Source organism: Gopherus flavomarginatus, chromosome 4 (genome assembly GCF_025201925.1).
Source record: "Gopherus flavomarginatus isolate rGopFla2 chromosome 4, rGopFla2.mat.asm, whole genome shotgun sequence".
NCBI lineage: Eukaryota > Metazoa > Chordata > Testudines > Testudinidae > Gopherus > Gopherus flavomarginatus.
In genome coordinates, this window is record NC_066620.1 from 25,345,610 (window position 1) to 25,358,973 (window position 13,364).

General features: G+C 47.3%; 1 protein-coding gene across 2 annotated transcripts in view; it reads right to left on the reverse strand.

Annotated features, from left to right (window-relative positions):
- Window positions 1-13,364, reverse strand: part of CFAP36 (cilia and flagella associated protein 36) — a 130,013-nt gene that overhangs the window by 97,200 nt on the left and 19,449 nt on the right. The gene's annotated exons all lie outside the window — the stretch shown is intronic.

Consider the following 13,364-nt stretch of genomic DNA (forward strand, 5'->3'; position numbering starts at 1 on the left):
TAGAAGGGTGAAACTATTAGGTTCAAATTCTTTCAAACAGAAATAGTCCTCTTTTGCATAGTACAACTTATCAAACCCACATGGGAATAATACACTGCATCAACTACTAATTGCTACTTGAAGCAGCCATGCATCAAAGAGACTTACTTTGAGCTGCAAAGAATTTATGGCTTAATTCCATGAGATAACTCCGTATCTACCCCGGAAAAACTAGGATATGAGTCACGACCTTATTTCAAGGATTCTATGCATCAAGGGGGCTGCTCTGTGAATTTGCTCCTCATTGAAGAAACAGAGTAACAATTCAATGCCTAATCATCAAACTTCAAGTAATCAGTGTTAATAGCACCAGTGATTAGGTATCAAAGATAATGGGTGAGTACATTGGAGGATTGGGTCAAAAGAAATCTGATGAGGTTCAACAAGGACAAGTGCAGAGTCCTGCACTTCGGAAGGAAGAATCCCATGCACCACTACAGGCTGGGGACCGACTGGCTAAGCCAGGGATCGGCAATCTTTGGCATGCAGCTCTCCAGGGTAAGCACCTGGCGGGCTGGGCCGGTTTGTTTACCTGCTGCTTCCACAGGTTCAGCCGATCGCGACTCCCACTAGCCACGGTTTGCTGTCCCAGGCCAATGGGGGCTGTGGGAAGCGGCGCAGGCTGAGGGATGTGCTGGCCACTGCTTCCCTCTGATCCCATTGGCCTGGAGTGGCGAACCGCAGCCAGTGGGAACCATAGTCGGACGCAGCAGGTAAACAAACCGGCCCGGCCCGCCAGGGTGCTTATCCTGGTGAGCCACGCGCCAAAGGCTGCTGATCCCTGGGCTAAGCAGCTGTTCTGCAGAAAAGGACCTAGGGTTTACAGTGGATGAGAAGCTGGATATGAGTCAGCAGTGTGTCCTTGTTGCCAAGAAGGCTAACAGCATATTGGGCTTCATTAGTAGGACCACTGCCAGCAGATTAAGGGAAGTGATTATTCTCCTCTATTCAGCACTGGTGAGGCCATATCTGGAGTATTGCATCCAGTTTTGGTCCCCCTACTACAGAAGGGATGTGGGCAAATTAGAGAGAGTCCAGCAGAGGGCAATGAAAATTATTAGGGAGCTGGGGCACATGACTTACGAGGAGAAGCTGAGGGAACTGGGCTTATTTAGTCTGTAGAAAAGAAGAGTAAGGAGGGATTTGATAGCAGCCTTCAACTACCTGAAGGGGGGTTCCAAAGAGGATGGAGCTCAGCTGTTCTCAATGGTAGCATATGACAGAACAAGAAGTAATGGTCTCAAGTTGCAGTGGGGGAGGTCTAGATTGGATATTAGGAAACACTATTTCACCAGGAGGGTTGTGAAGCACTGAAATGGTTTACCTAGTGAGGTGGTGGAATCTCCATTTTTATAGGTTTTTAAGGCCCAGCTTGACAAAGCCCTGGCTTGGATGATTAAGTTGGAGTTGGTCCTGCTTTGAGCAGGAGGTTGGACTAGATGACCTCCTGAGGTCTCTTCCAACCCTAATCTTCTATGATTCTAATATACTCAACGTTATCAACCTTAACTGAGCAGAGGCCTGGTTGCACAGTGTCCCAAACACAGAGCTTCAGTTTCGTGGTGCAGTTCACCAGTCTCAAGCCCTGAAGAATTGAAGCTATTTGTGCCAAGGTGATGAAGTGTACTGATGCTTTAACAACGAGACTAGAGCTCATTGGTGCTTCAGACTGATCATGCAGTTTTGTGTCAGTACCTCCTACCTTAAACTCTATGATCACAATGTGTCCTACACTTCAAAGATGGTTCTATATCAACATGTAGATTTCATATTTGAAGACAGTATTGTGCCAATGTCTTAAATCTCAAGTAAAAGCCTCATTTACAGGCAAAGTTGCAAAACCATACTTCAGACGTTAGATCAGGAATCCACTTCAAGGTCTCTGAAGCAATCCAGGTGGACATACAGTTTGGATTTACAACAGTCTCTTTTGGAGTTTTTAGGAGACACCACTTGCCTTAATTTCCATGGTTTAAATGTGTTATGCGTGAAAAGGCTACTCTATGTTAACAAGAATACTTCAGATTTAGAGGACTGTTCTACACAGAAAAGTTGAACCTCAGTGTTTCCCTGCATTGAAGTCTTCCTACCAGTTAGAGATACAAGACTGCGCTTCAGATGCTGGATCAGGCATTCCACTCCACAGAAGATGCCTTTGAAGCAATCAAGGCTGAGAACAGTTTGTACTTAAAAGAGACTCATTCTGAGGCCTCAGAAGATGTGAAGCACTCCACTCTCTCTAGACTCCAGCTTGGGGAAATGCCTTCAGGACAAGAGATGCCCCAATGCAACCCTAAAGCGTATTTAATCTAAAAGAGAAAGCAAAAGACAAGAATAAATAGTCTCCATGAGCCAAGAGAAGGAGCTGAAGCTAGAAATCAATGTTATCAAATGTCCCTTAAAGGCTATTGATGCTCTGAACAATGAAGGAATATCAACATTCCATGGAAATAAGATCAACAACTCTGTGATGGGGTGCACGTATTCCACACTAGATCAAGTTGGGAAGGGGATAACTACCTGCAAAGGGAGCCAGGAAGAGGGCTTGTTCCACCCTACAGAACTTATGTAGCCTACCAATTACAGAAAGAAGGTTTCCATCTTCGTGCATAAGGGCAGGTATTTAACCAGGAAAGGGAATAACTGTGTGGGGTGGGGTGGGTTTTAGCTTCTCGAAGGGAAGTATCCTGTTTCTGGGGAAACTACCAGAGCCAGGCAGCTCTCAGGCTTCTCCCTGTATAGATGGCCTGAAGATCCTGAAATGAGGACTACTTTATTCATGCCAGAGATGGTGTCTTTTCTGGTTCAGATAACTGTTTATGCTCCTCTCAATACCAGGAAGAAACAGAGACAGGAGACTTCCCAGACAAAGATTAGACTGGGGCCCTGGAGAACCTGGGAGACAAATTGCTTTATCCCTGCTAGAATATGAAACTCCTCACTAGGGACTCTCAGATCAGATGGATTATTTTCATTTTATTTTGGTAATTCAGAAAAAAATCATAGTAGTAAGCAAGCATTTCAAGAAAACTGAATAGAACCTCAGAAGAAAGTACCTCTTGGGAGCTATAACCTCAGTCAAGGTGCCATTACTCTGTTGCACCCTGCACAGTCAGATGGAAATATGTGCCCAGCAACAGAGGGACTACATAATGAGTCTTACACTTATTTATAATAGTTGCAGTTTTACAACAGTTCACACAGACTTCCTGAAATAAAACAGGATCCATATTATTCAGCAAGACTGGGTAACGGAGCTTAGGGATATAGCCTTGGGACATCCCTTGCTTGTACTTGAAGCCAGTAAATCCCTCAAGAGTTCATGAAAGACTTGCTCCCTGCTCCTGTTCTTAGAAGAGAAGGAAGGCTGCTAAACAACAATGGAAGATTTAAATACTAAATTGTGAAGTTACAGAAACTACTAAGAGCTGTTAATAATTAAACTAATATTAAGGCTTCTTATAAAACTCCCCATCTCCCCCCTTTTGGAGTCTACCATACGTCTCACAAGCTAAGATGTGTTCAGAAAAATCCTGGAGTTAAAAGGCAGGTTTCATCAAGACTATGGTTGCGTCACTAAATTACAGAATTAAAAAATTCAGATGAACCTGACATTTCATTAATAATGTACAGCTATAAATAAAAGAAAGTTGCCTAGGAGTACTTCTGAAAGCTTTAGAAATCTCAGACAAGCCTGTAATACATATAGATGCACACAACACAGAGTTATACATAAGTGACAAATTATACTTCTAATGGATCTGTGACTACCCCACCATTACTCTGTCCACTAATTAACCTCTGCTGTAACTACAACCAACTTTCGAAACTAATGATCAGCCTCAAACAGCTAGAAAAATGTTATCTTCTCCCACCCTCTCTTCCCAATTTACACTGGCCTGGATCCCAAGGCAAACCATAGCCTCTTTGGACAAGTGAATGGTTTAAAGTCTCTGTCTACCACACACAATTAAAAATGAGTGTATATCACTGTCAGATGTTAATACATTAGATATTACAAGAGACAAGAGGGAGCTGCAGCTAGAACCTCCAAAGACCTGAGATGTGCAAGATCTTGTATAACAAGTGTGATGGGTTGGATCACAGAAATCCCCTTGGGAACTGCCAAGTGATGTGCCAAGACTACTTCTGCCCCTGCCTTCCTTGCCAGCTCGGGACTCCGGTGCTTGTCTTGCTGAGTCAGACATGCCAGTCTGCTCCAACACAGACCCAGGGTCTGAACCACATGTCCCAAAGCTGCAGACTTAACTGAAAGCAGCTTACAGAAGTGTTCCTGTCTTTAACACTCAGATGCCCAACTCCCAATGGTGTCCAAACCCCAAATAAATCTGTTTTACCCTGTATAAAGCTTATACCGGGTAAACTCATAAATTGTTGCCCTGTCACACTGATAGAGAGAGATGCACAGCTGTTTGCTCCCCCTCACCTGCATTAATACATATTATGGGTTAATTAATAAGTAAAAGGTGATTTTATTAAATACAGAAAGTAGGATTTAAGTGGTTCCAAGTAGTAACAGACAGAACAAAATGAATTACCAAGTGAAATAAAATAAAACACGCAAATCTAAGCTTAATACAGTAATACAACTAAGTATAGATAAAATCTCACCCTGAGAGATGTTTCAATAAGTTTCTTTCACAGACTGGACTCCTTCCTAGTCTGGGCACAGTCCTTTCCCCTGGTACAGCCCTTGTTCCAGCTCAGGTGGTAACGAGGGGATTCATCAGGATGGCTGCACCCTTTGTTCTGTTCCGCAGGCGGGAATCCTTTGTCCCTCTTTGGGTTCCCATCCCCTCCTTCTCAATGGAAAAGCACCAGGTTAAGGATGTATTCCAGTTCAGCTGACATGGCACATGTCACTGTAAGACTTCATTACCCAGATGCCAGCACAAAGGTATACAGGAAGACTTACAAGTAAACTGAGCCATCTACAGTCAATAGTCCTGGTTAATGGGAGCCATCAAGATTCCAAACCACCATTAATAGCCCACACTTTGCATAATTACAATAGGACCTCAGAGTTGTATTTCATATTTCTAGTTTCAGATACAAGAATGATACATTTATACAATAGGATGAACACAGTTAGTAGATCATAACCTTTGCAATGATACCTTACAAGAGACATTTTGCGTGGAGCATATTCCAGTTACATTATATTTAAACTCATTAGCATATTTTCATAAAATCATATAGAGTGTAACGTCACACTCTGCTCCGGAACTTCCAGAGACTTGAACACTGTTCATGGCAGAAGCAGTATAACTAAAATTCCTTTTTGGGGTCCACTCTGGGGCAGACACTCCTGTGTCCCCCAAAAAAGGAAGGAAACTCTGATCCAGCTGTGGGTTCACAGCTACCAGCTATGACAGACCCTTCACTGGCCAGCAAATTCCCCCCTCTCCCTTTCACTCAGCTTGCTTCCAGCTACAGAGTCCTTGGGGTCTGTTCCCACTGCAGCAGTCACCAGGACCCCAACTTCCAGCACGAGGATTCATGTCTCTGTGCATTTCTTCCACTCCATAACAGCCAGTTCATGCTTCTGGATCTCAATTTGCTTTGTCTTTTAAGTCCAGTGTTTGCTGGTGGGCAGCCTTTTCTTTTTCCAGAGCAGCCTTTTCCCAGGCAAATTGCACATCAATTTCCATTTGTCTTCCCTTGAGACCGTCACTCTATGAGCTGAGATACCACAGAGAACCCTCTCCTGCCACAACAGGCGCCCTTCCACTCCTGTCTTGCTGAGCTAGACATTCCCGTCAGCTTCAGAACAGACAAAGAGGTTGGACCACACCCCTCTGCAGTTCATTGAAACTGAGTTGCACTCAGCTCAGGGTCTTCTTAGCTAACAGAGACTTTCCCAGTGCCCAGTGTTCATCCTTTCTGGGCAGTTTGCAACTTGTGCAGTTCTAGGTGCTTCAGATCTTCACTCTTACTTATTTTGCTTACTTTTCTGTACCTATTTCCCTTACCCAAAATAAGCAAACAGAAAATAACAAACCAGTAACAACTTTGTCTGTTCTTCAGCCACCACACCCAAACTCACTCAAAATCACTACCAGTATCTCAAAGCAATCAGCTGTGCTCAGATCCTGCTCGACTACGCCACTGTGACGGGTTGGATCACAGAAATCCACTTTGGGACTGTCACCTGATGTGCTGAGACTACTCTGCCCCTGCTTCCCCTGCCAGCTTGGGACTTCAGTGCCTTGCCTCGTTTGAGCCAGACACACTAGCCTGTTACAAACACACACCCAGGTCTGAACCACGTCCCCCAAAAGCTGCAGGTTTAACTGAAAACAGCTTAAGAAGTACTCCTGTCTCCAGCACTCAGATGATCAACTCCCAATGGGGTCCAAACCCCAAATAAATCAGTAAACTCATAAATTTTTCACCCTTTATAACACTGATAGAGAAGTATGCACAGCTGATTCCCCTCCCACCCAAGGTATTAATACACACTCTGGGTTAATTAATAAGTAAAAAGTGATTTTATTAACTACAAAAAGTAGGATTTAAGTGGTTCCAAGTAATAAGACAGAACAAAGTGAATTACCAAGCAAAATAAGATAAAACATGCAAGTCTAAACCTAATACAGTAGGAAAACTGAATACAGATAAAACGACAACAAGTAAGCTTTCGTGGGCTAAAGCCCACTTCATCAGATGCATGAAGTGAAAAATACAGGAGTAGGTATAAATACATGAAAGAATGGGGGTTGCTTTACCAAGTGTGAGGTAAGTCTAACGAGAAATCAATTAACAGCAGGATACCAAGGGAGGAAAAATAACTTTTGAAGTGGTAAAAGAGTGCCCATGACAGTTGACAAGCCATTCAGAACACACACTTTGCATCTCTACAGAGATAAAAAGGACACTAAGCTATCTAAACTCCTACATGCCACAAGGGGCCACAACAGTGGCTCCCTTAACTCACCTAACAATATTGTTAATCTATCCAGCTATACTCTTAGCCCAACAAAAGAATCTGTCCTATTTTGGGGTCTCTCCTTCTGCCCTACCATCCCCACAAACATGATACAGTTCTGCAGTGACCTAGAATCCTACTTTCAATGTCTCCAACCCAAGGAATATTTCCAACACGGCACTGAACAGCACACTAACACACAGGAAGCTTCCTACCAACACTACAAAAAGAAGGATTTTGCATAGACTCCTCCTGAAGGTCGAAACAACACACTGGACTTCTACATAGAGTGCTTCCATCGATATGCACGAGCTGAAATTGTGGAAAAGCAGCATCATTTGCCCCATAACCTCAGCCGTGCAGAACACAACACCATCCACAACATCAGAAACAACTCTGACATCATAATAAAAAAGGCTGACGAAGGAGGTGCTGTAGTCATCATGAATAGATCAGAATATGAACAAAAGGGTGCTAGACAACTCTCTGACACCACATTCTATAGGCCATTACCCTCTGACCCCACTGAGGATTACCAAAAGAAACTACATCAGCTGCTCAAGAAACTCCCTAAAGCAGCACAGGAATAAATCCACACTGACATATCCCTAGAGCCCTGACCAGGGACATTCTACCTGCTACCCAAAATCCATAAACCTGGAAATTCTGGATGCCCCATCATCTCAGGCATTGGCACCCTGCCAGCAGGATTATCTGCAGGGCCGTCCTTAGGCATAGGCAGAATAGGCAGCCGCGTAGGGCCTCACTCTGTCTGGGGGCACCACTCTGCAGGCAGCCCAGACAGTGTAGAAGCAGGGCTGCTGGGTCCTAGAGAGAGCCGAATGCAGCACAGTCTGAGGAATGGGATTGGCTGCTGGGGTCTCTGGGAAGGGGAGGGGGTAGGGTTGGGAAAGGAGCTCACCTGTGAGTGTGACTCTTTCCCCCCGGCTGAGGTGAGGTGAGGCGAGGCGAGGCAGGCTCTGTGGCTCTGGAACCAATATCCTTTGTTGTCTCCCATAACATCCATTCTTCTCCCCCCTGCCCCACGGAGCACCCCCTCCTTTCTCCCTCCTCCCTAGGAGCACCCCTCTCTCTCTCCTCCCTCCCCTCCGTCAGGGCTGGGTTGGGTGAGGTGCTGGGGGTAGGTGGGGGGAGAGGAGGCTGGCTGCTTGCCTGCTGAGGAATGAAAGTGAAAGTAACTCACTTCCTCGGCAGCGAGCCAGGATTGGAATGTCACACAGGGCTTGGCTGGGGTTAGCCAGATGTGTGAAAAATCAGGATAGGGGATTGGAGTAGGGTGAGCAGATATCCCTATTTTATAGGGACAGTCCCAATTTTGGGGTCTTTTTCTTATATAGGCTCCTTTTACCCCCCCACCCCCACCCATCCCGGTCCTGATTTTACACACTTTCTGTCTGGTCACTCTAGGTGGGGGTAATTGGTGCCTATATAAGACAAAGCCCCAAATATCGGGACTGGCCCTATAAAATCAGGACATCTGGATCTATCACCCTAGCTGGGGAGCGCCTCTCCCCCGGGCTGGCAGCTGCCAGCGATCCATCTCATCCGGGGGGAGCTGCACAGGGCAGGATGAGCTGCTGTGGCTCCATGGGTGCCCCGTCCCTGAGATCAGATGCTGTGCTAACTTCACCATGGTCTGTTGGGCTGGCGGCGGTGCCCATTGGCGTGTGATTGGACCTGAGGGTTTGCTGCTGCTGTTGCCACTCTGCACCCCAAGAGGTGGATTTTGGGGTCCTGCAGTTTTCCACCTATCTCCTCCTCTACTGCAGCTGTTGGACCAGCAGGCTGGGAGGTGAGCCAAGCATGAAAGCAGTACTGTGTTGCCATTTAGATTGTCATTTAACAACTTTGTTTGCCAAAAATTCTTGCTAACAATCCTGAATCCAATTTCAATGTTTTTTTTTAAATCAATATCTTAGCCAAAAACAGAAAATTAAGTTGTTGACAATTAGTGACAGGTTTGGTTTGAGGCAGGGAGTGGGTCAGTTTTCATCAGAGAAACAAAAAATGTTGACTGACTTTCCTATAGCCTGTTACTCCTGATAAGAGCCCTCCAACAACTTTAATATGCTCATCTCCTTACTAGTGTATGAAGCAGGGGTCGGCAACCTACGGCAAACCTGTCAAAGGTGGCAGGTGAGCTGATTCTTGATGGTATGCAGCAGCAGGCTGAGCGGCTCAGCCCATCACTGCTCAGGGATTCCGGTTGCTGCCCTGTTGCCAGCTGGGATACCAGCCATCGGCCCCACTCAGCACCTGCTGCTGGCCTGGGGACCCCCAAGGAACCCCAGGCTGGCAGTGGGCTGAGCAGGCCAGTTGAACCACTCAACCTGCTGTCAGCCTGGGGTTCCATTCACTCAGCCGGCAGCGGGCTGAGTGGGCTGGTGGCGGGCTGAGCGGGGCTGTGGGGGGTTAAGTGGCTCAGTCTGCTGCCAGTCTGGGGTGCCAGCAGCACTCAGCCTACTGCTACTCCGGGGTTCCGGCTGCCGGCCCCTTGCCAGTCAGGAGCTCAGCCGCCAGCCCCACTCTTCCTCCTGCCAGCCTGGGTGAGCAGAATCCCAGGCTGTTAGCGGGCTGAGGGGGGGTTGGCAGCCGGGATCCTGGCTGGCAGGAGTTGGTGGTCAGAACCCCAGATCAGCAGCGGGCTGAGCAGGACCTGGGATCCTTGTCTAGGGTTCCAGCCACCAGCCCGCTGCCGGTTTGGGGTTTCATTTACTCAGCTGGCAGTGGCCTGAGCAGGACCAGTGGCCAAGACCTCAGATAATAACAATAGTTTATTTATATAATATAGACATAGAGAGAAACCTTCTACAAACATTAAAATGTATCACTGGCACGAGAAACCTTAAATTACAGTGAATTTGGCACACCACTTCTGAAAGGTTGCCGACCCCTGGTATAGAGTGACCATATGTTGTACTAAGATTCTCCTGCTTTTTTTTTTTCCCTGTGAGTCAGTATAACTTTTGCCAGCCCAGAAGTTGGGCAGCCAATGTTTTACGTTTTCACAATGTTTTCTCCAACTTTCATAAAGTAAATACATAGTTAATATGAGTTAAAAAGGCCAGGGACACTTCTTTGTGAAGAATCTGTACAGCAGATCATGCCCACAGACGATCCAGAAAAGAAATTTGAGGTTGAATTTTTTAATGTTGTGATGGATAAAGCAGTATCTGCTGTTGATGAAAGGTTTAATACCTTGCAAGTACACCATGAACAGTTCGGATTTTTGTATGACATAACTAAATTCAACGAAATAGGAAAACAAGAGCAACTAATGACAAAGTGCAAGAATCTAGAGAGCCTCCTGAAGCACGGTGATACCTTTGATTTAAATGGACTTGAACTGTACGAAGAATTGAGTACATTGTCATCAATGTTGCCACATGCAAAATCGGTGATGGACATTGTACAGTTTATTCATACCTGCAAACTTGTTGACATATATCCTAACGTGTACATTGCCACTTGTATTCTACTGACAATTCCTGTAACAGAAGCATCAGGAGAACGGAGTTTCTCAAAACTAAAGCTCATTAAAAACTATCTCCGCTCTACAATGAATCAGGAACGCTTGACTGGTCTTGCTATTCTTGCGATCGAACAAGACACGACTTTGTCTTTGTCATACGATGACATTATTACTGATTTTGCAGCCAGAAAAGCCAGAGAGATTGCTTTTAATTAAAAACAAATCTTTGTTTCAATACCTCTTCATATAAATTTCCAATAAAATTTTGATAAATTAAAAAAAATATATTATTTGCATCATTCTGTCATATCAGAATTTTTTCTATAGTGCTGCTTCTTTAGTGCTAGTCCATCAGCATTACAGTGTGCTTAATTAAGTTAAACTGGTTTTAATAATGTGAATGTGGCAAGTTTTCCAGTACTATAAGCTTCTGTTTGTGTTGCTAAGAGCAGATCAGGCACAGGGGCACTAGTTTAATAATCTCGCCTAGGGCACCATAAATCCTAAGGCCAGCCCTGATTATCTGGCTATGTAGACTCTCTCCTCAGGCCCAGTGGTGAGCGCCAGCCGGTTCGCACAAGTTCGCAGGAACCAGTTGTTAAATTTAAAAGCTTTTTTAGAACCGGTTGTCCTGGAACAACCGGTTCTAAAAAGGCTTCTAAATTTAACCAAGGCTCGGGCAGCTGCCCACTCGGCCCCAGCTCACCTCCCGCTCTCCCCTGAACTCTCCGCCCTCCTTCTCCTTCCCCTCCTCTGCTTCCCGCGAATCAAATGTTCATGGGAAGCCTGAACCAAGCAGCAGGCAGGTAAGCCAGGCGGGAGGGATGGCGCGCGCGGCCCAGTCCGGCTCCCTCTGGCACCAGCTGAGCGCCCCAGCCCAGCCCCGGCCAAGCTCCCCCGGATCAGTCTGGTCCCGGCCGAGTGGCTCCGATTCGGCCCACCTCGGGCCCCACAGCACCGGTCCTGGCCGAGCAGCTCCAGCCCGGCCCGGGGCATTGGGCCCCACGGTGCCAGTCCCGGTGCCAGCCAAGCGGCTCCGGTCCGGCCCAGCTTGGGGAGTCGGGTCCTGCGGCACCAGTCCCGGTGCCGGTCGAGCAGCTCTGGCCTGGCCCGGCCTGGCTCGGAGAGTCGGGTCCCACGGCGCCGGTCCCGGTGGAGCGGCTCCGGCCCGGCCCGGCTCGGAGAGTCGGGTCCTGCGGCGCCGGTCCCGGTGCCGGTCAAGCGGCTCAGGCCCGGCCCGGCTCGGCTCGGAGAGTCAGGTCCCGTGGCGCCGGCCCGGCCCAGCTCGGGAAGTCGGGTCCCACGGCGCCGGTCCCGGTGCCGGCCGAGCGGCTCCAGCCTGGCCTGGCTCGGGGAGTCAGGTCCCGCAGAGCCGGTCCCGGTGCCGGCGTAGCGGACCCGTCCCGGCCCCAGGCAGTGTCATAAGGGGGCAGGGAGGGGGTGTTCGGTGGGTTGTGGGTGGGTGGATAGGGGTCAGGGCGGTCAGAGGGCAGGGAACAGGGGGATTGAATGGGGGCAAGCATCCCGGGGGCAGTCAGGAAGGAGCAGGGGTTGGATGAGGTGGTGGGGTGCAGTCAGGGACAGAGAGAAAGGGTGGTTGGATGGGTCAGGGGTCCCGGGAGGCGTGTAAAGGAACATGGGGGGTTGGATGGGGCACAACCCTCCAGGGGGGAGGCACGACCCCCTCGTGAGGTGAGGAAGAGGGAACCTGTTGTTAATATTTTGGCAGCTCATCACTGCTTGGGCCCTATGCTACCAGCACTCTCAGCTATCTTTGAGACACTTTGGTGATCTTGGAGAAAACACCATCCTAGCCACTATCGATGTAGAAGCACACAAATGTGGATTACAAGCCATCAGGAATAGCATCCCTGATACCATCACTGCAAACCTGGTGGCTGAACTTTGTGACTTCGTCCTCACCCATAACTATTTCAGATTTGGGGACAATTTATATCTTCAAGTCAGCAAGACTGCTATGGGTACCCACATGGCCCCTCAGTATGCCAACATTTTTATGGCTGACTTAGAACTACGCTTCCTCAGCTCTCATCTCCTTACAACCCTACTCTACTTGCGCTACATTGATGACATGTTCATCATCTGAACCCATGAGAAGGAGGCCCTTGAGGAATTCCACCAAGATTTCAATGATTTCCACCCTGCCATCAACCTCAGCTTGGACCAATCCACACAAGAGATCCACTTTCTAGACAATACAGTGCTAATAAGCAATGGTCACATAAACACCACACTATACTGGAAACCTATTGACTGCTATACTTACCTACATGCCTCCAGCTTTCATCCAAACCACATCACACAATCCATTGATCCATCTATCAAGTGTTCTTAAAATTGCAAATCCCACTTGATGAAGTGAAGAAACAGACTGACAGAGCCAGAAGGGTACAGAGAAGTCAACTTCTACAAGACAGGCCCAACAAAGAAAGTAACAGAACGCCACTAGATCTCACCTACAGCCCCCAACTAAAACCTCTCCAGCACATCATCAAAGATCTACAACCTATCCTGAAGGACGATCCCTCACTCTCACAGACCTTGAGAGACAAGCCAGTTCGCGCCTAGAGACAGCCCCCCAACCTGAAACAAATATTCACCAGCAACTATACCACACAACAAAAAACACCAACCCAGGACCCAAACACTGCTACAAACCCCGGTGCCAACTCTGTTCACATATCTATTCAACGGACACCATCATAGGACCAAACCACATCAGCCACACCATCCGAGGCTCATTCACCTGCACATCTACCAATGTGATACATGCCATCATGTGCCAGCAATGCCCCCTGCATATACATTGGCCAAATCGGACAATCTCTATGCAAAAGAATAAATGGACACAAATCTGACATC